At 45.2% G+C, this 26,650-nt stretch overlaps 1 long non-coding RNA gene across 2 annotated transcripts in view; it reads left to right on the plus strand.

The window, feature by feature from the left end:
- LOC135273650 (uncharacterized) overlaps positions 1-26,650 on the plus strand; it is a 240,019-nt gene that overhangs the window by 64,063 nt on the left and 149,306 nt on the right. For both annotated transcript variants that reach the window (XR_010341421.1, XR_010341420.1), the window contains exon 2: positions 17,214-17,322. This is a non-coding gene — a long non-coding RNA (uncharacterized LOC135273650). The remainder of the gene's footprint in view (positions 1-17,213; positions 17,323-26,650) is intronic.

The following is a 26,650-nucleotide window of genomic DNA, read 5'->3' on the forward strand; positions in this document are numbered from 1 at the left end:
GAGGTTCTAGCAGGGGAATACAGGTACTTATATACCCTTAACCAAACAGTGGCCCTCTTCTACTGGGGAAGGTTGTCTTCTTCAACCAGGCATGTAGCTTCAGGAGGGATGTACATGCAGTGGTGAGGCAGGAGGGCACACCTACCTATCCAGCCAGATCAGCTGAATCAACCCTGGCGGACGCTGGGGTGACAGATGTTGCAGCCAGACCACCCTTACATCTTTGCATGGGCTGTTTTTAAAGGTCAGGCCTGAAAGTGACTTTAGTAACTTCTGTCCATATTCCATTGGGCAGAAGTGGCACCCAGTTTCCAATTTAGCTGTGAATGAGATGGCTTAAATGGCAAGGGAGCCTGGGTCATGTGGTCTTCCTGTGTGCCCGAGATGAGGTGGCGGACACACAGTATTGCCTCTGCCACTGTTCTTCTAGAAGAGGAACATCTGGTAGGGCAGATGGTGTAGAGGACGCTGCTGAAACCCAGCTCTTTTCCCCTTGGCCCACCTCTGAGTTCACTTGCAGCAGCAAAGGCAGCTCTTTTGCATGCTCATTGGTGCCTACCACAGAGGCCCCCACCTCTCTGCTTCTCTACCTGAGGGCTCCATCCACCAGAGTACAGGGGAGACCAGAGATACCTAGACTTTAATGCCCCCAGGGAGTGGTCCCTAGCCTGTGAGGGTTAGGAATTGGTGGATAAGTGTCCCAGCTTCCTTGGCCCTCCTGGGGAAAGTTCTGACATGTACTCTACAGTTCTTTAGTGGGGCTAGGCCAGAGTCTCCCACCGTGGCAGCTCCATCACCAGCTCACCAGCTCACCAGCTCACCCTTCATTGTTTGTTTCTCTCTTCTGTACTTTACTTTCCCTTCTCATTCTCTTGTTCTTCCCAGGATCTTTCCCTATTGATTCTCATGTCCTTGTCTCGGAGTCTGCTTCCAGGAGGATCCAAACCAGGAACTGACACAATATGCTCAGAAGCAGCTAAAAGAGTAATCCCATGGGAGGGTATATTAGTCTGTTTTCACGCTTCTGATGAAGACATACCCCAGATGGGTAATTTATAAAGAAAGAGGTTTAATGGGCTCACAGTTCCACGTGCCTGTAAAGGCCTCACAATCATGGTGGAAGGTGAAAGGCAAGTCTTACATGGTGGCAGGCAAGAGAGGGAATGAGAACCAAGTGAAAGGGGTTTCCTTTTATAAAACTATCAAGTCTCAAGAGACTGATTCACTACCACGAGAACAGTATGGGAAAAACCACCTCCATGATTTGGTTATCTCCTACTGGGTCCCTCCTATAACACATGGGAATTATGGAAGCTGCAATTCAAGATGAGATTTGGGTGGGGACACAGCCAAACGATATCAGATGGAAAGGTAAGTGCAGGGATTCATAGGCATCTCTCCTCATTTACTTTTTCTTTGCCATGAAAGGATGATACTTCAGGGAAGCGGGACTTGAGTGGAAAGTCTGGGAAACTTTCTCAGCAGGAGTGATGCAGACTGCATAGAAACAAAGCATTAGTTGCAGATATGACATGATTAATGGCTTCTGATGCCTGGAGAGTGGTAGGGATGTGTGTGCTTTGATAAGTGCTGCTTATCTGGAATGCAATTCTGTGACTTTTCCAAACCGCAAACTGCCTTAGTCCATGTGGGCTGCTATAACAACATACCTTAGATTAGATAATTTACAAACAACAGAATTTATTGCTCACAGTTCTGGAGGCTGGGAAGTCTACAATCAAGGCATCCAGCAGTTTTTTGGTGTCTGGTGAGGGCCTATTCCTCATGGATGGCGCCTTCTTGCGTTATGCTCACGTGGTGAAAGGGGAAGGCAGCTCTCTGGGACTTCTTTCATAAGGGCACTAATCCCATTCATTAGGGCAGAGTTCTCATGACCTAATCACCTCCCAAAGGCCTCACCTTGGCAATTAGGTTTCAATGTATGAATTTTGGGTGGGCACAAACATTCAGACCATAGCACAAATATTTTGCTTAAAATTCTTCACTTACAAGATGTAAGCAAAACTCTAGATTCCTCAAGGTGGCATACAAAGTCCTTCATGATTTGACCTCTCTTTCCATGTCCTACTCTTCCAGCATCCAATCATGCCACCTGCTCTGTACCCAAGCTTCCGAGAAGACCCTCTTCTCCCGTGAGGGTGTCTGTAACTGTTTATTCAAGAAATAATACTTTCAAGAGCTAACTCAACCAATGTCTTTGGTGAAGCTTGCTCCTACTTCCCCAGCCAGATTTTCATTATTTATTCATTCACTGAGTATTTTTTAAATGCTTATAGCGTGCCAGGCACTGTTCAATATACTGGGGATAGCGCAGGGGAAAAAATGACAAAAACTCCTACCCTGATGAGGTTCGCAATATAGTGTGGGGAATTAGAAATAAGCATCTGTTTCTTCTCTGGTCTTTAAGCACCTCACAGGCACTGGCCATGTCTGTTCATCTGTTTATTCCCAGCATCTAACAGAGTGCTCAACACATCTGCTTGATGAATATGTTTTGAGCACTGGGAGACGATCACAGAACAGCTAAGAAGTGATAACAGTTGTATTTAGTGGAGAACAGTAGTCACACCTTGTTGTCTAGATTGCCTTGAAATCAGGCTCCATATTTTATCTTTTGTTTTTATATTTCTTAGGAAAAACTGTGAAACTACTTAGAGTAGTTTTATTAAGGAGTCTCTCTCTCTCTCTTTTTTTTTTTTTTTGAGACAGGGTCTTGCCTGTCACCCAGGCTGGAGTACAGTGGTGCAACCTGGCTCACTGCAGCCTTGACCTCCTGGGCACAAGCAATCTCCTACCTCAGCCTCCTGAGTAGCTAGGAATACAGGTATGTGCCACCCTGTCCAGCTATTTTTTTATTTTTTGTAAAGACACGGTCCCACTGTGTTTCCCAGGTGGGTCTCAAACTCCTGGGCTCAAGCAATCCTCTCGCCTCGGCCTCCCAAAGTGCTGAGATTACAGTGATGAGCCATTGCACCTTTAAAATTAAAAAAAGAGGCCGGTTGTGGCAGCTCATACCTGTAGTCCCACCACTTTGGGAGGCCAAGGCAGGCAGATCATGAAGTCAGGAGATTGAGACCATCCTGGCTAACATGGTGAAACCCCATCTCTATTAAAAATACAAAAATTAGCTGGGCATGGTGGTGCACACCTGTAATCCCAGCTACTCTGGAGCCTGAGGCAGGAGAATCGCTTGAACCTGGGAGGTGAAGATTGCAGTGAGCTGAGATTGTGCCACTGTACTCCAGCCTGGGCAACAGAGTGAGACTCTGCCTTAATAATAATAATATTAATAATAATTTTTCTTTTTATGACATTGCATAACACTGTGAATGTATTTAATGTTACTGAACTGTACATTTTAAAATAGTTTAGATGGTCAATGTTATGTTTATTTTAACTATAATAAAAGAAAAAAGTGAGGCTACATTTCATTCTGCAAAGACTCACTTACTATGTGGCTGGCACTACTCTGGGTTTGTGGGCTATAAAGATGGATAAGTCTTTGTTCTTGGAGGACTCAGACTTAGCAGGAGACAGACACCTGAGCCACAGAGACAATCAAGAGTTGCTCCCTGTGCCCAGAGAGAACTCTGCCACCTTAGTCTCTAGTGAAAGCCACCAGACTTGAAGCATCGTGAGTACCTGGATCTTCACAGAGGAATCAATCAGTTTTTATAGGGCTAACTTTGGTGTTTTAAAAAATGTCAAGTGAAACACACAACAAAACATTTATAAGAGCAGGATTCCAAGATATTGGTTCGACAGTAAACAGAGGGGCCCAGCCAGGCATATTCCCATGCTGTAAAGCCACTTGATATTAACACACATCTTGAAGCGATCAAACACTTCACTGGCAGGCCCTGGCAAACGGCACTTGTGGATATTTAGAAACGGGGCAGCCCTGTTTGGGAAAATTGTCAGACTTACTGTAGGTTAGGAGAGATCGGGCAGAGATAGTAATGGAATAATCACACTACCCCTGACATGAGGCAAAGGAAAGGCTCTCACCACCCCGCTGCATCTCAGAGACTGCCAGCTGCATCTCACTGCTTCCTAGCAACTCAGATAGCAACGGGAAGCATTGCAGTGGACATGGAATGTGTTCTCTTCTCCAATAGAGAGGTGGAGACACTAGGGCAGGGGCTGATGTGAGCAGGTTGCCTGAGAGTTTATGCCACCAGGACAAGAAGAGAAAGCCCAGAGGAGATTGTGCCTTGTGGGGACCTGGCTTGCCTGGGAGTGAGGAGCTGAGACAGGGTGCGTTTTTGAAACTACAGAGGGCACCTTAATAGAGGACAGATGTGTCAGTGTTTTCTGAGTTCTGTACTGGATGTTCCCCCACCAAATCCAAGAGAGTCTGATAGCGTGCTTCTGGTTGGCCTGATGATGCTGTATTTCTTTTACACCAGAGGGAGGCTATTGGTGAAGGACTGTCGCAGCGTAGCTTTTCCAGGATCCTGAGAGTCTGCCTGGGATGTTTGGTGCGATGCTTACTTCTGCTCCTGTGTTCTTTTTTGGATGACATTGTGTGACGTGTCACCTCTGAGCATGATTTTTCTCTGGGTACTGATTCCTATAGTTGGAAGGGGGAAGTCGTCTCCCTGAGAATGTGTTCAACTAAGGTCAGTTTAATTTACATCTTTCAAATCCAGCTTCCATTAATATAAAAAAAAGCAGACTTGTTCCTTTGAAGTGCTCTGATCTTTCCCCAGATTAGGCATGTAGGTGGCTTAGGGCAGGTCCCTTATTCTGTCAGGGCCTTCCCACATCTGTAAAATGGACCAGCAGGGCCGGTTGATTCCTTGGGTGATTCTGGCCCTAACCTACCTGCTGGTGGTTTGTTCTATATAGATAGTCCCTTCCACCCAGTTATACACCCGACTGGTGACTTGTGTCTATAATTACATGAATAAAGCCCCAGAGGCTCAGACAAACACTGAGAGCATCAACTGTGGGATCTGGAACCAAGAAGATAATGATACGTTGTACGAATGTGTTCTGTACACACACACTGACTGGAAGTTTGTTCAAGTCTAAAGAGGGCTTATGGAACTCTGATTGGCTGCTAATGTTGAAAAGATGAGTAATGCAATAGTACTGAACATTTCTTGCTGTGAAACAAATACTTTTGATGATTTTTAGCACTTTCTCTTTCATTATTTTTTTCTCTATACCTCTATATCTCTGTCACTTCACAAACATCTACTGAGCATCTCACATACGTCAGGCACTGTCCAGGCCCTGACCGTGGTGCAGTGAACACGACTGACAAAAATACTTCTGAAAAAATTTTTTATTTCCATAGGTTATTGGGGAACGGGTGGTATGTGGTTACATGAGTAGTTCTTTAGCGGTGATTTGTGAGATTTTGGTGCACGCATCTCCCGAGCAGTATACCTTGTAACCCATTTGTGGTCTTTTATCCCTCAGCCCCTTCCCACCCTTTCCTACCAAGTTCCCAATGTTCATTGTGTCATTCTTAAGGCTTTGCATCCTCATAGCTTAGCTCCCACTTATGAGCGAGAACATATGATGTTTGGTTTTCCGTTCTTGAGTTACTTCACTTTGAATAATAGTCTCCAATCCCATCTAAGTTGCTGTGAATTCCATTAATTCATTCCTTTTTATGGCTGAGTAGTATTCCATCATATATACATATACCACAGTTTCTTTATCCACTAGTTGATTGATGGACATTTGGGTTGGTTCCACATTTTTGCAACTGCGAATTGTGCTGCTATAAACATGTGTGTGCAAGGGTCTTTTTCGCATAATGACTTCGTTTCCTCTGGGTAGATACCCAGTAGGGGGATTGCTGGATCAAATGGTAGTTCTACTTTTAGTTCCTTAAGGAATCTCCACACTGTTTTCCATGGTGGTTGCACTAGTTTGCATTCCCATCAGCGGCATAGAAGTGTTCCCTTTTCACTGCATCCACGATAATATCTATTATTTTTTGATTTTTTTTATTACAGCCATTCTTACAGGAGTAAGGTGGTATTGCATTGTAGTTTTGATTTGCATTTCCTTAATCATTAGTGATGTTGAGCATTTTTTCATATGTTTGCTGGCCATTTTTATATCTTCTTTTGAGAATTGCCAATTTCATAGACTGAAAAAAATTCTTGATTCCATGGTTCTTCTATCAGAGTGAGGAGATAGTTGGAAAACAAATGAGGTCCCTTTAAATATTAATAACTGCTATAATGAAAATAAAACAGGAATGAAATGGAACCAAATGAAAGGGAATGAATGGGGCGAGGGAGGTAAACAGTGAACAGGGGATCAGAAAAGGCCTCTTTGAGGAGGTAGCATTTGAACTGAATCTTAAGTAGGGAAAATATGCTTTTCTGGTTCCTTGCCTCCTCTTCTTCCTCTTCTTCTTCCTCCTCTTTCTCCTATTCCTCCTCTCCCTCTCTTCTTTCCTCCTCCTCCTCTTCCTCCTCATCTCTGTCGCCCAGGCTGGAATGCAGTGGTGTGATCTTGGTTTACTGCAATATCTGCCTCCTGAGTTCAAGTAATTCTCCTGCCTCAGCCTTTAGAGCAGCAGAGATTACAGCCCTGCACCACCATGCCTGGCTAATTTTTGTATTTTTAGTGGATACCAGGTTTCACCATGTTTGCCACACTAGTCTTGAACTCCTGATCTCAGGTGATCCACCTACCTTGGTCTCCCACAGTGCTGGGATTACAGGCATGAGCCACCGCGCCCAGCCTTATTATTCCCTTTCTTGACCTCGATCACTAGGATCTTGACCTGTGTTGATTAAGATCAGTGTAGATGTCCTATCGTCAACACAAAAATTTATGGGGGATTCATTATGTGCTAGGTTCTCTTTTCTGGGTTACAGCTGAGGAAAAAAAACGGACAACATCCCTGTTCAGAGGGAGCTTGTGTTGCTGATATTCAAGGGCGATACACCTGTAGAAATGTTTCCACGCAGGTTTCTCATAGCACCTGGAGGTTATTATAGAGAGGGCGTGTAAACAATTTGGGCTCTGGGATTCCCTCTGCCACTGACCAGCTGTGGGGCTTGAGGGTTTTTCGAGAAACGCCTCTGGGACTCAGTTTTCTCATCTGAAAGTGGGGGTGTTGGGTTTAGATATTATCCAAGACTCTGCTCACTTTTAACACCCTTTGGTTTGGGGTGGGGAGGAAGTTTTTAGATGACTTAGGGTTTACTGAAGTTTCTCAGTCTTGGGCACAGGGACTTTCATAACTGACTTTGTTTTGTGTTCCCATAAAGTAACCATTTCTCAGCCACCGCTGGAGCCGGGACATTCTACTTAGGTAGCTCGTGTATTCTTTCACGGTGGGACCAAGTGAATGTTTCCCGCAACCTGTCTATCAGGATGCCTGGTTACTGCATAAAAAGGCCAGCCACAGGCATTCAGACAGTTGAGATGTGTGGAGACAAGACTCCCTAAACAGAAGCCCCACATTTAATGACGTTTAATGAGTGGAATTAAAAATGCAAATGATGGGCATGATTGCAGGGTAATTACACGATTAGCGCAGCTCCACCAGACTGGGGCTCCAGTGGCCCGTTTGTGCGTCTGTGTCCTGTTTCAGTCTAGGCAACTAGCCTGAGGCCTCCTCTTGCCTTGGGCTTGCCATGTGGGGGGACCCACTCACCACTCACCTCCTTTCCAGGGACCCTTGGGGACTAATGAGGGAGGCTTTGAGATTCACCGATGAAAAGTGCTGTAAAAGTACAAAGTCCTAGTCTGCTATTACGAAACCACATTTCGGCATCTGTTACCCACCAACTCCGGAGTGAAACTTGACAGCCTCTCAGCCCGTTTGTCAAATGCCAGCAGCTCCCCTCCCGGCACAGGTGAAACAATAATAAATAGAAATTGAATGTGTATCCCAGGTATTTTAATGAAGTTGATAAAACACAGTTGTGCTGGCCCCTTTGGCTTTTGCCAACTCTGGCGCAGAAACAGAAACTCCCAGGGGGATGTTCACTGCTGGGGTGGGGGTGTGTGCAAGGTGCAAGCTCATAGCCTGAGCTCCCTATTTCCTTTGGAGTAAAGTGCTTTGTGGATGCGCTTGGGTTACCATGGCGACCAAGGGACAATGCTCTTGGGCGTGCAGACCCCATGTTTGCAGCATTATGCTTTAGAAGGGGGATTTAGAGATGCAGAACAAAACATAATAAAGAAGCGTCAAACCTAATAAGACTTGAGACTGAAAGAAAGCCAGGGACTTCTGTTTAGACACCACGGCGTTCTCGGGTTGTGGGTCTGGGAACTGATCCAAGACTGAAACTTGTTCATTATACCTCCCAGGCCGCAGGCATTCAGAAGGGCTCTCTGCATTGAAATTGCAACTTTTTCTCACCTGGCTGCAAAGAGAACCCACTGAGTTTAGAACAGTACGCAAAGGAAGAGATTTTCTCATTTAAACAACATCCTTTTGTACCTGGTCGATAAGATACAAGGAGAAGAAAAAGCCCAGCTTGAATATTGAGCAAGTTGCCAAAATTGGACCCGGAACAACCCCATGGTGTCTTTATTGGGTAACACGAATATCATTCTTGGATATAGCCTCATTAATCAAAGCCTCAAATGCACTAAGAGTCTGATGGAAAGGAGGTAGCAAAAGGTGGCTTTCATCATTTACATAATTTTAAAAAGTGCTGGGTTCTCTTCCCTCATCTGAGGCCTGTGGTTACGGGCAGCTGGCACCTGCTCTCAGGGGGCTTGTTTTTCTTTCCTACCAGTTCCCTTTTGTTATCGGGAGGTGGCCCCACATTACCTTGTTGTTGAGAAGAAAAAGTAACACCACAAAACTAAGAAAGGAATTCAGCTGAAGATTACATGAATTAAGGAAGTGTATGGTGTAGAGAAAAGAGAAAGAGAGTCAAGGCACTTGATTTTGGCCAGATGCAGTGCCTATAATCCTAGCACTTAGGGAGATGGAGGCGGGAGGATCACTGGAGCCCAGGAGTTCGAGACCAGCCTGGGCAACATAGTGAGACAGGGCAACAAATCTGTCTCTAGAAAGCATTAAAAAATTATCCAGGCTTGCTGGTGTGAGCCTATATTTCCAGCTATTTGGAGGCTGAAGTGGGAGGACTACTTGAGTCTGGGAGGTCGAGACTGCAGTGAGCCAAGACTGCACCACTGCACTCCAGCCTGGGTGACAGAATGAGGCCCTGTCAAAAACAAACCAAAAAAAGACACCTGATGTCAAGCCCCCTGTGTTCGCTGACCCTGTATGTGCAACTTTGGCCAAGCCATGGAAACTCAGAGCCTTGGTTTTGCTCCTTAAGTGAGGCTGGGAGGCTCCACTGCAAGCGCTGTGAGGGTGAGGCTGGTGTCCTACACATCTTTGCATCTCACGCTGCTCTCAGTCCCCACGATATAAATGTTTCTCGAAGAGGTGAATTCCCAGGAGTCTGTGCAGTTCTGTTAGACTCTTGCCCCAGCGTTGCCAGTGGAAGTCATTTCACACAGTCTTGTTGTGGAGGCCAGCGAACGGCATTCCCATGGACTTCCACCATCTGAAGCCGCTTCAGAGGCTCCTCAGGACAGATGGGACAACTTAAGTTTGACCTTAAAACCCATATTTAAATATTGAATTCCATCTGGAGATGCCATCTTCCACCAATGTGAAAAATGACTGTTGTGGCTTGGGCAGGGGGGTGATCAGTGTTTTAGAACTGCGTTTTCTTAATTTTTTAAAATTTTGGTTCCAGAGGGTACATGTGCGGGTTTGTGACATGGGTATGTTGCATGATGCTGAGGTTTGGGCTTCTAATGATCCCACTGCCCAAGTAGCACACGTAGGTAGGTAGGTAGTTTTTCAACACCTGCCCTCCTGCCTGCCTTCCCGCTTTTGGAATCCCCGGTGTCTATCATTGCCTTCTTTATGTCCCTGAGTTCCTGATGTTTAACTCCCACTTACAAGTGAGAACATACAGTATTTGTCTTCCTGTGTCTGTGTTAATTCACTTAGAATAATGGCCTTCAGCTGCATCCATGTTGCTGCAAAGAACATGATTTCATTCCTTTTAATGGCTGTGTGATATTCCATGGTGTATATGTTCCACATTTTCTTTATCCAATTCACGTTGATGGGCATCTAGGCTGATGCCATGTCTTTGCTACTGTGACTAGTGCTGCAATGAACATACAAGTGCAGGTGTCTTTTTTGTAGAGCGATTTATTGTGCTTTGGGCTTATACCCAGTAATGAGATTGCTGGGTCAAATGGTAGTTCTGTTTTTAGTTCTTTGAGAAATATCCAAATTGCTTTCCATAGGGGCTGAATGAATTTGCATCCCCACCAACAGTGTCTAAAGTATAAGCATAGAACTCATTTTCAACTTATCTCCTCTATCAGGAGTCTCCCAATTTTTTTTTTTTTTTAACTGTGAGAGCTTCCTCATCATAGTTCTACCTTAAGTATTTGCTCATAGGAAAAATGGATAAAGGCTGGGTATGATGGCTCCCACCTGTAATCTCAGCATTTCATTTTGGGATGCCAAGTTGGGAGGATTGCTTGAGGCCAGGAGTTCGAGACCAGCCTGGTCCACATAGTGAGACCCCATCTCATATTAAAAAAAATGGATAAAATGGTAGGTTGCATTATTGTTAATGATTATTTTCTTTCTCTTTCTTTCTTTCTTTCTTTCTTTCTTTCTTTCTTTCTTTCTTTCTTTCTTCTTTCTCTCTTTCTTTCTCTCTTTCTCTCTCTCTTTCTCTTTTGTTCTCTCTCATTCCCTCCCTCCCTTCCTTCCTTTTTTGGAGACAGGGTCTTTATTGCCTAAGCTGGAGTGCAGTGGCATGATAATAGCTCACTGTAGCCTCGATCTCCCTGGCTCAAGCAATCCTCCCACTCCAAGTAGCTGGGACTACAAGTGCACACCACCACACCCAGCTGATTAATTAGCTAATTTTTTTTTTTTTTTTTTTTTTTTTATGTAGAGATAGGGTCTCACTAGGTTCCCAGGTTGGTCTTGAACTCCTGGGCTCAAGTGATCTGCTCACCTTTGCCTCCCAAAGTGCTGGGATTACATGTGTGAGCCACACACCCAATCATGATTATTTGTTTTCAAAACAAATACATTCCTGCCCTTCCTGTGCCTCCGGTAGGTGAAGTGGCCATCCACCCCTACTTATCAGGCCGTGACAGGACATGGGATTAGATACGACCCTGTGGATTAGCTAGGTTTCTGGCAGCATGTCACAGTCAGAGGCTGTCCTTCAGCCTGAGTCCCTGAATGAGAAGACTTACGGAGCAGTGCAGAGCCCACCTCAGCCAACCTGCAGCTGGTATGGAATCAGGTGGGAAATAAATGCTGGGTGCTGGAAGCCACGGGAAGTGCACAGTTGCCTATTACTGCAGTAACCAAGCGACAACAGGAAGCAGCAATACAATGAATTGTATCTTAATCATCATAACAACATCTATAGATGTTTGAAAAATATTGGTAAATAGCAGTTGGATTGATGCATGAAGGGGTGATTGGGCGAGGCATACTTTTTTCTTTTTCTTTTTTTTTGTTAAGTTTGTGGGCCATGCTTAATATCCAATCTATATTAGCAGCTTCCTTGACATAACTTGGCAGTATCCAAGGCTTTCTGGCCTTGTAGTTTGAGAATCTATCCTAGAACAAGTATTCTCCAGTAGATTTGTGGCAATTCAGTAAGATAATGAATTTTGAGACAGGGAGTGTGGGTTTGGGTGCTGGCTTCTCACATATTTCCTGTGTGAATTTGGGCATGATCGTTAGCTTCTCTGAGCCCACGTGTTTATTAAAAATGCCTATGACTCTTGACACAGGGCTGGTGAGAGCCCTAAATGACATGAGCCATGCGGATCTTCTTTCTAATGGTTGTACATGTTATCCTTAGAGTAGCTAACCCAACGATGGAACAGCCTTTGAAACCACCATTTCTCCTGCACCCCATCTGCCTTCTTACTGAGCCCCAAACCATCAGTGGAGTGTTCCCACTCAGTTCTGAGTTTCAAGGGTGGCACTGAGAAAGCACCAAGTCCCTGGTAAAGGGACACTGCCAGCTCTGGCTGGGGCAGGACAGACCTTTCATCTTAGATGAAAGTTGATTCAGAATCTGATATCCCAGGAAAATGCCCAACCTTGAATTATCTTCCACGCAAGTCCCCGCCAGGTTGAATTGTGATGGTTTTCTCCTTTCCTGCCCCCCGACTGTGTCTCCAGTGGTTCCCCATTCCTCAGAATTGGGTATCTCAGTCTTGGGTGCAATGGAACTTCTGGTAACTGAGTTAATTAGGACCAAGGGGAGCACCAGGCCAGGCTGCTTCAGCTGCAGCCTCTGCACCTTCCCCAGGGTGGGAGGAAGAATATCCGACACCTTGGCACTTGCCAGCAAACCTGTGCCCAGGAGAGAAGCTAGAGCGAGGGTTCATGGTCCCTGTTGTGACATTAGCCCTTTGGGTCACAAGGTGGATCCCGGAGGGCTCAGACTGGGGGAAAAAGTTCTGCCATGTAGAAGTAAATTTAACAAGGTCAGGAGGGTGAAGGGTGTGTGCATTCGTTGGGGGTGGAGTATCTTTCAAATGGCAAGAGGGAGGCTGACCAACCTTTGGCCATGCTGCGTTTTGAGGCTTCTTCCCTCCTTCCTCCCACAGCTCCCTCCCAGGCCCTGCATGCCTTCCTGCAGCTCCGTTTTCTCCCACATTCCACTCTTACAGCCTGGTCTGTGGAATGGGGATGGAATCCTGCAGAGGCTGAGCAAGTGCTGACCGCCTGCCAGCACTGTGCTGAGTTAGTTCCCAGTGCGCTCTGATTGAACCAGAAATGGCTGGGGATCACCCACTTTACACCCACAAAACCACCAGCTTCATATGGTGCAGCCTGACTGCCACATTTAATTCCTCAGCAATCTTGAGAGGTATAGGGATTACATCTCCACTTTTCAGTTGAGGAAAATGAGAGAGAAGTCATCACTCCAAATCAAACAGTAGTAAACAACAGAGTGAGAATTTAAGTTCAGAGCCGGACCCCAACCCTGGTTCAGAACGATTACACTACACCGATAAACCCTTTTATACTAACCTGTAAACAATCAATAACAGCTTCACACGATACCTCCTGCGCGGGACAAGGCTGGTTCGTTAGGGTATCGCTCAAATGCTGGCATTGGAAGATCCTGGATGCCAGGAGTCCTTTGTTCCATCAGCTGAGCTTCCCAGGATGTTTCTGATTTGCTTGGGAGAGTTTGCCTGCCTCACCTGCCTAAGACATGGGTAGGAATGGCTGGCGGGTGGCTAGGGTGCAGCGCTCAGATTTGTATTTTTAAATTTAACATGACATTGAGCATATGTGCTCATTTGCCATTAAACTGACTGTTGCATTATTTTTTAAGTGTAATTTTCTTTTAATGGAAGGAAAGCATACGCCCACAGAGCAGTGCATAGGTTGGAAGTGAATGGCTGGATGTGGTATCTTTATTTTTTATTTTTGAGACAGGGTCTCACTCTGTCCCCAGGCTGGAGTGCAGTGGTGTAATCTCGGCTCACTGCAGCTTCCACCTCCTGGGCTCAAGTGATCTCCCACCTTAGCCTTCCAAGTCGCTGGGACAACAGGTGTGAGCCACCACACCTGGCTATTTTATTTTTTGTATTACTCGTAGAGATAGGATTTCTCCGTGGTACCTAGGCTGCCGCATGATTCTTAATGCCTCCACGGCCTTCCACGGACCGGAGCCGCGCTCTGCATCTGACCAGGCCCCTCCTGTTAGCTCTTAGGCTGCTTCCAAAATGGCAGATTTACAAAGAAAGCTGCAAACAACACCTTTGTACAGAAATCTTTGCACACCCCGAAGGGGCGTTTCTAGAACCATTTCCAGCAACAGCAGCGCCCTAGAGGAATCCTGTGTGTGAATCTGTGTGTGAACCGCCCCGGGCGGGCGCAGCATCTTCTGGGTAGATCCAGCGGCTGCCCAGCTCCCCTCTAGCCAGGATGGATCCTTCGCATCCTAGGCCAATCACGTCCCCACGTTTGTTCCCATGGCTCTGCCAGCTCCCTGCCCTTACGCCTCTGAGGGGTGCACGGCTGGGGTTGCTACAGGAGCCGCTCCCTGTTGGGGTGAGCACCCCCGAAGTTAGGCATTTGAAAGGGAAATAGAGTCAGATAGTTGCCGGAGGTGAATAATGTGGGTGAGGGAAATCGCCAGCCTTGGCTTATTTCTGTTTGCTCCTTATCAGGTTTTCCGCAAAGAAGCTCTTGGGGGTGCTGCTTATGCGGCTTTCTCAATTGCTTTAAAACCATGTGTGTCCTGGGTAGTGAAAAGGCAACGGACCCAGACGACCTGCAGCGCCAACAACCCGGCGGTCCACACGAGGGCGCTGTTTCCCCGCCATGAAGGACTAGTCAGGCTCCTGCTTTCCCGGCAGAAAAGGGCTCCAGGAAGCAGAGCGGGGAATCCCGCAGAGGGTGTGGGTGGGAGGAGGAGACGTTTGCCTTCCCCGTCATTCTCCTTCCTTTCAGAGCCTCCGTTTTCCCTCAGGGGCTTCCCCACCACCTCTTCCCTACAGCCCTTCACTGCTTTTCCTTGAGCATCTCTTGGATGCCGCAGTGAGCTCTGGGCCCATCCACGACTCCATCTCCTGTTCTAGGGTTGTTCCGCCTTCTTTTCCAATGGATTTCCCCCCTCTTATCCTGTACTGGCTATAATTTTTTTAAAAATGACATATACTATTTTTATTTGTGTATTTAATAAAGTTTTGGTACACTTAAAAAATGTTAAAGTAGAAAAAATCCTTTAGTATTTCTTTATTAATTTTTTTTTTCTGGAAAATAGAAACCCACAAAAGCAAGATTATTTAGGATCTCCCCCCCTTGCATGAGGCACCTGGTTGCCTGTTATTTATATACGTACTTTTTGTGGATCAGTGGACCAGACGAGAAAAATGATGAGAACTGTAACAAATATAACCTAATAGCCATTACGTTCTTGGTCTTCGATTCCTTTATATCCAGGGCTGTAAACAAGTCTGCATCTGGAAGTGGAAATAAGGCAGCTAATGAATTCATGAATAATAATGACTGTGTATTGAGCTTAGGGTGTGACCCATATCCTTCACTACCAGTGAGGGAGCTGAGGTCAGCGAGTGTGAAGAGTGAGGCCAAGGTGACCTAAAGGAGGAGGGTAGCTAGGATTTGATGCCCGCTCATAGTGGCTTCAAACCTTGGGCCACTTGAGCAGTAACCCAGGAGACCATTCAGGTGGACCTGGCAGTGAGTCTGGCTTTAGGGTCACTCCTGTGGAGCACTGAGGTCTAGGACGTTCCTCATCCAACTGAACGTGGGGCTTCAGTACCTTTCTGAGACCAAGGGAATGGGGAATTCAGACTTGGGGAGCTGGACTAGCTGACCCCATGCCTCTATTGGAGCTAGGGGGAGCAGTGCCGTGCACAGTGCTCTTTGGGTTAATTGTAAGGCACCATCCTTGCCCACCCATGACCAATGGCTGGGTGTTCATTTCTGTTTACCTAGCCATAACGGAGAGCAAAATCAACCCACAGGACCTAGAGCAGTGGTCCTCAACCTTTTGGCAGCAGGGACTGGTTTTGTAGAAGACAGTTTTTCCATGGACCCAGGGTGTGGGATGGTTTCGGGATGAGTCGATCGCATTGCATTTATTGCTCACTTTATTTCTATTATTATTACACTGTAATATATAATGAAATAATTATATAGCTCATCATAATGTAGAATCAGTGGGAGCCCTGAGCTTGTTTTCCTGCAACTAGACAGTCCCATCTGGGGGCGATGGGAGACAGTGACAGATCATCAGGCATTAGATTCTCATAAGGAGCACGCAACCTAGATTTCTCAGGTGCACAGTTCACAATAGGGTTCGTGCTTCTATGAGAGTGTAATGCTGCTGCTGATCTGACAGGAGGTGGAGCTGAGGTTGTAATGGGAGCCATGGGGAGCAGCTGTAAAAACAGATGTGTCTTTGCTCATTCACCTGCTGCTTACCTCCTGCTGTGCCGGTTGGTTCCTAACAGACCAAGGACCAGTACTGGTTGGGGACCCCGGACTAGAGAGTTGTGTTAGGAGTTAGGGGCCAGGCACGTTGACATGTGCCTGTAATTCTAGCACTTTGGGAAGCTGAGGTGAGCGAATTGCTTGAGCCCAGGAGTTCAAGACCAGCCTGGGCAACATGGTGACACTCCGTCTCTACAAAAAATACAAAAATCAGCTGGACATGGTGGCACACACCTGTAGTCCCAGCTACTTAGGAGGCTAAAGTGGCAGGATTGCTTGAGCCCGGGAGGTTGAGGCTGCAGTGAGCTGTGACTGTGCCAACGCAGTCCAGCCTGGATGGCAAAGCCAGACCCTGTCTCGGGTGAAAAAAAAAAAAGAAAAAAGGAAAAAAGGAGTTAGGAGAGGAGGCTGAAGCTATGAACCCCTAAATAAAGAGCCCATTCCCAAGGTACAGCCCAGCAAAGTATGATTAGATATTTACACCACAGTGTGCAAATAGGGACATGTCCTTTTCCATCTCTGGTCCAGAATTTTGAATTTTAAGCTTTATCTCATTGAGATGAAAGTCCCTATTTTCAGTGAAAAGTATTTCAGGCAGCCTCGGGAGGCAACGGAGATCTTCGCAGGGCACTTGAAATGACACCATGAGGTAGCTGTGGCTGTCACCTCATCCCTCTCTTACAAAATAATAACAATGACCTAGTCACAGTGGTAATTCATCTCTGTTTTAGAAAATTTGGGAAATATAGAAAAGCACAAAGAGGAAATCAATTTTAACTCTTCTCAGCTTAACACCTTTAATTTATTTCTCCAAAACAGAGTACAGCCAAAAGGCATCAAGCTAAAGGCCATTAACATAACAAAAAGGCATCCAGTCTCTTCTCTGCAGCACTTCTAAGGTAGTGCAGGTCTCAGGGCTTGGAGCCCAATCCCACCTTCCTAGCACTCAAGCCTGGCCCTGAAACAAGTCACTTTTGCCCCCACAGTGACATTTTCGGAGGTTACAAAAATGATTCCCTTACTGGAAAACGCTAGGTGGGAAGAGAAGTGGATGCACAGATATAGAAACGTGTTTGTTTCCACCACTACGTTCCACAGCTTTTTTGGATATATTTCATTTGTTTCCAAAAATAATGTTTTCTTGCTTTGCTGTACTTGTTAAAGAACAATTCACATTTGGAAAAAAAAAATCTTTTTACAGGCATTTTCAGGAGTGGTCGCATAAATATTCCCTGAAATTGATCTTCGCAAGGAGAAGACCTTACTCCATGGACAGCCTGGAATCCATGGAGCAGAGAAGCAAGCATGAGGTATGATCTCTATCTCGTGTGGCGCCTGTGTGGGGCCGACCCTCAGGAATCGGGCGGCCACAGGTGCTGAGGGAGGACTTCCTGTTCTCTTAATTATTCCTCAAAGTTGCAAAAAACAACACATGTTCTTTCAAGGCACAGTTTAAAAATATGTAAATCCAATAATTAAAGGATGATTGTAGCTATTATTCCCACTGCCTGGGATGACTGCATATGATATTTTAGTGTATCTATGGCATTTTTCTTATTGAATGGTAGACGTTTCCCTGTGTTCTGAAACCAGATTCTTAAATTTTAAAATACGTTGTAAAAATTTTCTTGTGTCCTTCAGTCCTTACTATGTCATTGTCAATAACTTCTGAGTACTCTTTTTTTTTTTTCTTTTTTTGAGACAGAGTCTTGCTCTGCCACCCAGGCTGGAGTGCAGTGGTGTGATCTCAGCTCACTAAAACCTCTGCCTCCTGGGTTCAAGTGATTCTCCTGGCTCAGCCTCCCAAGTAGCTGGGATTACAGGAATGCACCACCAAACCTGGCTAATTTTTGTATTTTTAGTAGAGACAGGATTTTGCCATGTTGGCCAGGTTGGTCTCAAACTCCTGGCCTCAAATGATATGCCCACCTTGGCCTCCCAAAGTGCTGGGATTGATATGCCCACGTTGGCCTCCCAAAGTGCTGGGATTACAGGTGTGAGCCGCTGTGCCCAGCCTGGCTTCTGGGTATTCTATCATCATTTCTTTAGTCTTTTTTGTTGGGTATTTGAGTTTTCCTTCCCCATCCCCTTCAACTTTTGCTAATCATTCACAATCCTTAGTGAATGTATTTGGGTATCTGTCTTGGCACGCATTCATGGTAATTTCCTTAGATAAACTCTTGGAAGTAAAATTTCTGGGTCAAGGGTTTGTACACTTTTAAGACTATTGATGTGAGTTGCTATAATTGGCTTCAGAAAGTTTGTATCAATTTGTACTTCTATTATCATGGCATGAAAGGGCCTTTCCCCCATATTCTCACCAATACTAGGCATTAGATGTTTATCAATGTTTGTCAGTGGCAGTTAGGTAAAAAATAGTATCTTATTGGTTCAATTTTGAATTCTGGATTACAATATTGCTTCTGTTTCTTAAGTAATCTCTGTACCAACTTTAACCCCTGGGGAGCACCATCCTCATTACAAGGTTTATTAAACATGTACTTTGTGCCAAGCACTTTACATGTATTGCCTTGATTATTTCTCATAGGAATCTTTATATAAATTGCCCTTGTTAAAGAGGGAGTAAAACACAAAGCTGAGAGTTGAACCCACACTTGTCTGATACCAAAGTCTTGACTCAAAGTTTTAAAAAATTTGTTTCAATCTTCACCCAATATTCTTGGAAGTTTTATTCTTGATCTGCCCCCTCCCTTCCCCTCTGTTCCCCTCCCCTCCCCTTCCCTTCCTAGATAAAGTCTCATTCTGTCACCCAGGCTGGGGTGAGCAGTGGCATGATCTCAGCTCACTGCCGCCTTGCTTCAGTGATCCTCTGTCCCAGGCACACCACCACGCCCTGATGTATTTATATATATATTTTTTGAGTTGCCATGTTGCCCGGGCTGGTCTTGAACTCCTGGCCCCATCCCCAGATTTAGGTAAGATAGGGGAATGTTCCTTCTGTAGGCATTGATTTTATAATTTGAGGGTTTTCATATAATTTGGGGTGTGTGTTTTTCGTGTTTCAGGCTGGTGCCATATTTTACATCCCTCCCTCTCCCTGTTAGGACTCAGGATGTTGGATTGTGATTTTGCATTTGCACGTTTGTGTCCTCCACTGGACTGCAAGTGTAGTGACACTAGAAAGCCCCTTGTGACCCCTATGTCCCCAGCACCCAGCAAAGAACTACCAGGTGGCTGCATCACCTTGGGTGTCCCATTTGCATTTCAAGAAGGAAGCAGAAAATATGAAGAACCAAACACGTTTGTCAGTTAAGTCCACTCCCATTTATCAGGAAAAAAACAGTATCTGTGAGTTCTAGAAATCCACTCAGAAATCTTTACATCTGATTGGCCAGGACAGAGTGACTTAGCCACCCCTGGAGTAAAGAAATCCAGGCAAGGAAGGGGCAGGTTTTGTTTGTTTTTGTTTTGAGGCAGGTTTTCGCTCTGTCGCCCAGGCTGGAGTGCAGTGGCGAGATCACGGCTCACTGCAGCGTTGACCTCTGGGGCTGAAGTGATCCTTCCCCTTCAGCCTCCTGAGTTGCTGGGACTACAGTCATCTGTCACCATGCCCTTTTGTAGAGGCAGGTTCTGACTATATTGCCCAGGCTAGTCTCAAACTCCTGAGCTCAAGGGATGCTTCCACCTCAGCCTCCCAAAGTGCTGGCATTATAGGCATGAGCCACCTATCCTGGCCTTCTTAACTTTTCAAAGATAGGTATCAACCTCATTTTACAGAGGAGAGAATAGTCAGAGAGGCTCATTAATTTTCTCAAGGGCACAAAGCTGTAAGTGGGAGGTTTAGATTTTGAGTCCAATCTTCAGTCACTGCAAACCCCTCTCTCCTTCCATTACACCACACAAAATACATGCCCTTCCAGCAGAGAGCAAGCGGCATCATCTCGGGGCTTAGAGCAGATACTGTTTCAGGATGGAATGTGGGTTGTGAAGCCACAGAGTTTCACAGCTTTTGGACGGGCAGTGGCTGCCAGATGGGTGGGAAGAGAAAAAAGGATTTGAAAATGTTCAAAGGAAAAGCGAAAAAGAAATGGCAAGAGGAAAACAAAGCCCCGTCTGCGCTGCTCTCCAGGGGGACTTTCCAGGCAGCTGAAAAGCGTGAGTGCTGAGCAGCTCCAGGTGTCCGATGCATCCGTGGCTGCGATTTCTGACTCTGTGTTTGCCACTGGGCGTCCTTGGTGCGCAGAGCCAGGCAGCTGCACGGGTTGCTCTGCTTTCTCGGAAGCACTTTGAACAATTTTTGGTGTACTACATTTTGAAACCACAGTGAAGACATTTATTTGAAGTAGGTTGGGGACAGGGCTTGTCTGAGTCAGGGTTTTTCAGGGCAACCAGGCAATAGATCTTACTGGTGATAGATATTGATTTCTATACATGTAATTTATAAAAGGAGGTTTATGGTGAGAAATTGGCTCTTGTGATTATGGAGGACTTCTGCCGTCTGTCAGGCGGGGACCTGGGAAAGCCAGTGGTGTGATGCGGTCAGTCTGAAGACCTGAGAGCCAGGGGAACTGGTGGTGTAAATGCCATTCTGAGGGCAGGAGAAAGTGAGAGGAGCTATCTCAGCTCAAGAAGAGGCAGGAAAAAACAGAGTGTAAATTCCTCCTTCCTTGGACTTTTGTTCTATTCAGACCCTCAAGGGACTCGATGATGCCAGTTGTTGGAAAGGGTGATCTGTTTCACCGAGTCCACTGATTCAGATGCTAACCTCATCTGGAAACACCTGCAGATATACTCGGAAACAGTATTTCATCTGGGCACCACGTGGCCCACTCCCATTGACCCCCACAAGGGCCTTGGACATTCCAGTGGGTTCCTGGCCACAAGGGAGTTTTCCATCATAGGAGACCACCAAGCAAGATAGGAAGATGCCTCCCCCAGGGAGGATGACGTGGGTGGCATTGAATGGGAGCTTAGACTAGTGCACCTCTCAGGTCCTTCCAATTCCAAGATTTTCTGCTTCTACTGAGAATTGGTGGCTTTTTCTTTCTGTTTTTAGTAAAAAGATACAGAGATTAGAAATAGCATGACTTAAACATTTCCCCAAAGTGAGTGTGTGTGTGTGTGTGTGTGTGTGTGTGTGTGTGAGAACCATGTTAGCCATAAACTAACAGTGCGAGGGTTGGCCCCTGCCCTGGAAGACCTTAAGCCCCCTGCCTTTTTTTTTTTTTAAATTGTATCTCGCTCTGTCAACCAGGCTGGAGTGCAGTGGTGTGATTATGACTCACTGAAGCCTTGACCTCCTGAGCTCAAGTAAGCCTCCTGCCTCAGCCTCCCAAATAGAGATGGGGGGGTCTCACTATGTTGCCCAGGCTGGCCTTGAACTCCTGGCCTCAACTGATCCTTCCACCTTGGCCTCCCAAAGTGCTAGGATTACAGGCATGATCCACCATGCCCAGCCCTTCTTGACTCTCTATGTCAGCTTAGTGAGGGGGCCTTGGCAATGAAAGGTAGAATACACATTGTCAGTACAGGCCCTGGTGGTAATTGACCACACCCATTTTGGGTGCCAAGCAGCTGTGAAAATTTGGCTGAACAGTTAATACAAAATGGAAAGTTGATTTGCTGCTCCATGGCAGAAGTGGCTCTTGCCAGTGTCCCTGTCAGCAGGCCAATGACAATTTCCTCTGCCTCAGTTGTCAGCTCTTACTGCCTTGCTTTACCATGGGGAAGGAAAATTGGGGGGAAGGGTGATGAGCTGACCAGACAGAATGTCGCCACCAGAATCTATTTTCTTCCCTCTCCATTGATGCCTACTCTCCATAACCTGATGGTTTGATGGCAGCAGCTTGAGAACCCTACAAATCTCAAATTTGCCAGTAAGCAAAATAAATATATAAATAAATAAATAAATCCATCATCAGCTCCTGGCCTCCTGACCCAAACTTGAAATGTGTTGCAAATATGCTGACACCAGGGTTGCTGTATTTAATGGCAAACAGCATCAGACTCTAGCTCACACCTGCGCTGGGCTGGCCTCCACATTAATATGCTTCAGAAACTTCCGACGGCACCAGCCCTCACAACACACTCAGAATAATACATCCAGGACTGGGGAAGACTGAGTGGGGGAGAAGGGATCTGTCTCCGACTTCTAATTCCTACTTGAAACTGGAAGTGATAATAATGACAATGGCCCAATGATATCTTGAACTTCCCTTCTGTTACTAAGGATCTCAAAGAACAAACTAGATACAGTGATCTCATTAATCTTTATCTGTGACTGATGGGCACTCAGTTTTTATTTTGAGAGGCAGACAGGAGGAGAGATCACTTATTCAAGACTTAGGACAAAATGACCCGGTAGGAAAGGTGGCTCTCAACCCTGGCTGCATGTTAGCATCAGCTGGGGCAACTCTTGAAAAATACCTGGGTGTTACCTGAGACCAGTTGTTCTCAATGTATTGAAAAGTTTTCCTGCCAGGCGAGGTGGTGCGTGCCCTGTAATCCCAGCACTTTGGGAGGCTGCGGCTGAGAGGATCACTTGAGCCCAGGATTTCAAGACCAGCCTGGGCAACACAGTGAGATTCTGTCTCTACAAATAATAGTAATAATGATAAAAGTTTTCCAATAATTGAATTGAGCATAAATTTTAAAATTGAAATTGAGTCAGAATCTCTGGGATTGGGGCCTGATCATCCATTTCTTTAGAAAACTTTCTTTTCTTTTTCTTCTTTTTTTTTTTTTTTGAGACTGTCTTGCTCTCAGGCTGGAGTTCAGTGGTGTGATCTTGGCTCACTGCAACCTCCACCTCCTGGGTTCAAGTGATTCTTCTGTCGCAGCCTCCCAAGTCGCTAGGATTACAGTACATGCCACCACACCAGCTAGTAGAGACAGGAGTTTCACTGTGTTGCCCAGGCTGGTCTTGAACTCTTGACCTCAAATGATCCTCTCGCTTTGGCCTTCCAAAGTGCTGAGAATACAAACATGAGCCACTGTACCTGGGCTCTTTAAAAAACTTTCTAAAGTAATTCTGTTATGCAACTGAGATACAGTTAGGCTAAGTTCCAGCCCTCCCTGCACTTACCAGTATGTATCATAACAAAATGGAAGTACTATTCTATTTACTCTAACTTAAGTAGGTGTTTTACCTGCCTTAGCATGCAAGATTTTTCTCTCTGACCACTGAGGGGAAGAGACACCTGTAATTATGGATTGCTTACTTTAGGACAGGCACTTTATACATCTTAGCTCATGTGGGTCTTCATAGCAACCCTGTGATGTGCACACAATCCAGTTTTACATATGGGACAATATAAGGTTTGGGGAGGTCACTTGCCAAAGGCACAGTGGGTAGAAATTGGAGTTTGAACCCAGGTCAGAGTCCATTGTAGCAAAATTGTAAATGTGTACTATTGCCTATTCCATGTGAATGCGAATTGTCTTTTTAAATAAGGATGGGGAAGAACACATTTGTCAAGTCAAAGAACACACAGCATGGACCTAAGCCACTGTTAATCTGTTCTGGGAGGGAAAGCACATGGCAGCTGCCAACTGGGCCCTCTACCCGTTGAGTCTGCGATGGAGCACAGCTATGGTGTAGTATCTGTCTGCTTTTTGCAGGGGCCAGACTGGTGAAATAAATGGGGACATGATCGGAACCACAAACTCTGCATCCGTTAGAACAATGCTTTTCATTGTATATATAATACAAACCATATATGTAATTTAAAAATATTTAGTAGCCACATTAAAAAAGTAAAAAAGAGCAGTAAAATTAACTTTAGTAATATATTTTATTTAAATCAACCTTTTAAAAATAATCTTATATGTAATAAACATAAAATATTAATGAGATTTTTAATAGTTTTCTTTGGGTATGAAGTATTAATACTTATAGTATATTACAAGTCATATAATAAAGTTTTATCAGAAACACTAATCTGTATTTAGGTTTCATGAAATTTACAACTGAAAAAGTAGACTCACATGCTCAACTTGTTCCAAAAATATTTAAAAGTTTTCCAATACCTGAATCACATACAAGTTTTAACATTTTATGAATTAAAATAAAATAAGGCCAGGTGCAGTGGCTCATGCCCAGCACTTTGAGAGGCTGAGGCAGGTGGATCACTTGAGGTCAGGAGTTTAAGACTAGCCTGGCCAACATGGTGAAACCCCATATTTACTAAATATACAAAAATTAGCCAGGCGTGGTGGTGGGCACCTGTAGTCCCAGCTACTCAGGAGACTGAGGCAGGAGAATCTCTTGAACCTGGGGACGTGGCTGCAGTGAGTGGAGATCGCACCACTGCATGCCAGCCCAAGTACAGAGTGAGACTTTGTCTCAAAAAAAAAAAGAAAAATATAATAATAAATTTGTCTCTCAGGTGCACTAACAACGTTTCAAATCCTCAATAGCCACATGTGGTTAGGGCTACATTGGGAGTACAGCTTTAGATCCTGAGGGCCTACTTTTTGTCACACTCCTTGGCTGTGATTTTGTTTTTTATTTTCTTGTCTAGGAGGTAGCAGGTAGAAGTTTCCCCTGGGGTTAATGTTTACCCTACAGACCAAAGATGCAATGTTTGGTAACCACCAAGCATATCAGTTCTGATTACACAGTCAGGGGCTGAGGAAATGACCACCAGATGGATCCCTGGTATCAGCAGACCCACTGTGACTTAAACCTTGGCCATGGTTCCATTTATAATCTCGCTCCCACAGGCTCCTCCTCCGAAAGGTCTCTGGATATCAGTGTCAATTTGGATCTTGCGTCCAACATTCCTCAAAATGTTTGGGTTATCTTCCTTTCTCCAGTTCAGTTGTCTGAGTAAATGGTCGAAGATCCTTTTGGGAAAGAACCGGGGGAATCAAAAGTGTGTGTGTGTGCCTGCTGTGGTATTATAGAGTCCTTTCTCCTGGGACTTGATCTCTTCTTCAGTATATGGACTCTGGGTCATAAAATGGGCAAGGAACGGTGATATTGGAATAACCACCCTTAGTCATCTGATTATCAGTTGATGATTTCTTTAGTTAGTATCAATTGAGTAGTGCCCCTGTTGGCTGCCTGTCTATTTTGCCCATAGGTATTCATGTTCTAGAAACCAGCTGCATAACCTCTTTGCAGGGCAACCTCCTCCAACCTCCCTGCTCCAGTCTTGCTGCTCGTGATAACTGAATCCACCTGGCTCCTAAAGGTTCTGAGTTGTCAACTTGCCTCTGCTGTTTAGGAGTCCTTTCATCCCATTAATATCAGAGAGCCTCGTTCTGTAGTGGGCTTTCCTACTGTCAGTCCTGGCTGAGACGGTAGAGCCACACCACTGCATTTCTTAGTGATACTAATGCCCTTCTCACTAGCACATTTTTTAGGGTCTTCTTTTGGAACATAATCGTCTTTTATGATTTTCCTGGCCTTTCTTAGTATATCCACTCCAGCCTCTCTGCTGTTCCTGAGACGTTTTATCCTTTCTTCCACCATCAGCCATGGCAGTTCTGGCATTTCCACCTCACTTCACGTGAGCATTGCCCTTTTTGTTCTTCTAGGAGTCATCTAAATGTGAGCTTGCACTATCTTCTATGGTTCCTGCCAGAGTATTAGATCTTTTATCCTGGGAGAGGCTCTCAAATGGACAAACACTTATTCATCCAGCCTTATATTTCAACTTCCTAATTAAGCACCATCAAAATACAATTCTGTATGCACCCTCTCGGTCCTGCTGGTACATGCCGGCTAGGTCTTGGAGCTTCTCAAGGGTACAATTCTTTATTTTTACCTTATCAGGTACAGTATGTCGTGGGCTGGGTTATGTTGTAATTTAACTCACCCTAGTTAGAGGATTGGTGGCTAAGAAGAGAGGTGAGGGCAGATCTCATGTAAGCCAGTTGTGGTCTTGCAGGGAGAAGACTCATAATGCCCACCCAATGGTGGAGTGTTGTTTTTTAATAGGGAAATGAGCCACTTTTACAGCCTTGGAAAATTTGGGAGGTGGGGGATTAACCCAGCTATTCAAATTCCTTGAGTCAGGGTCCCATTTTATCCTATCCACAGCCCTGACCCTGGCACAGCAGATCTTCCTAGGTTAGGAATTTAAACTTAGGACTCAGCTGTTTTGACAATTCCTTCCTACAGCTGGTCTTCAGCTTTCTGTCCTCTCCTACTGCAGCAGACAATAACCTCCTTCTATCCTACTGAGAAGGTTGGGATGAATCCTCTCAGCGTTTTCTTTCTTCTTTTCCAGACTACAGTGCTTCCCTCTTTATCCAAGTTCAGCTTTCCCTGATTTCAGTTACCTGTGGCCACCTACGGTCCAGAAATATTAACTGGGAAATTCCATAAATTAACAATGCATACATTTTAAATTGCATGCTATTCTGGATAGCGTGATGATATCTCATGCTATCCAGTCCATTTCACTTGGGGCATGAATCATCCCTTTGTCCATCAGATCTATGCTGTAGATGCTACCCACCTGTCAGTCAGTTAGTAGCCATCTCAGTCATCAGATTAACAAAATATAGTATTGATAGGGTTTGGTACTATTCACAGTTTTAGGCATCCATTGGGGGTCTTGGAATGTATCCTTTAAGGATAAGGGGGGACCACTGTGTCAGCAAAGCTTAGTAATAGCCATCATTGTCCTTGTAATTACTTTTTTTTTTTTTGAGACAGAGTCTCAC

Source organism: Aotus nancymaae, unplaced genomic scaffold, assembly GCF_030222135.1.
Source record: "Aotus nancymaae isolate 86718 unplaced genomic scaffold, 86718_ANA_hifiasm-v0.15.2.pri h1tg000008l, whole genome shotgun sequence".
NCBI lineage: Eukaryota > Metazoa > Chordata > Mammalia > Primates > Aotidae > Aotus > Aotus nancymaae.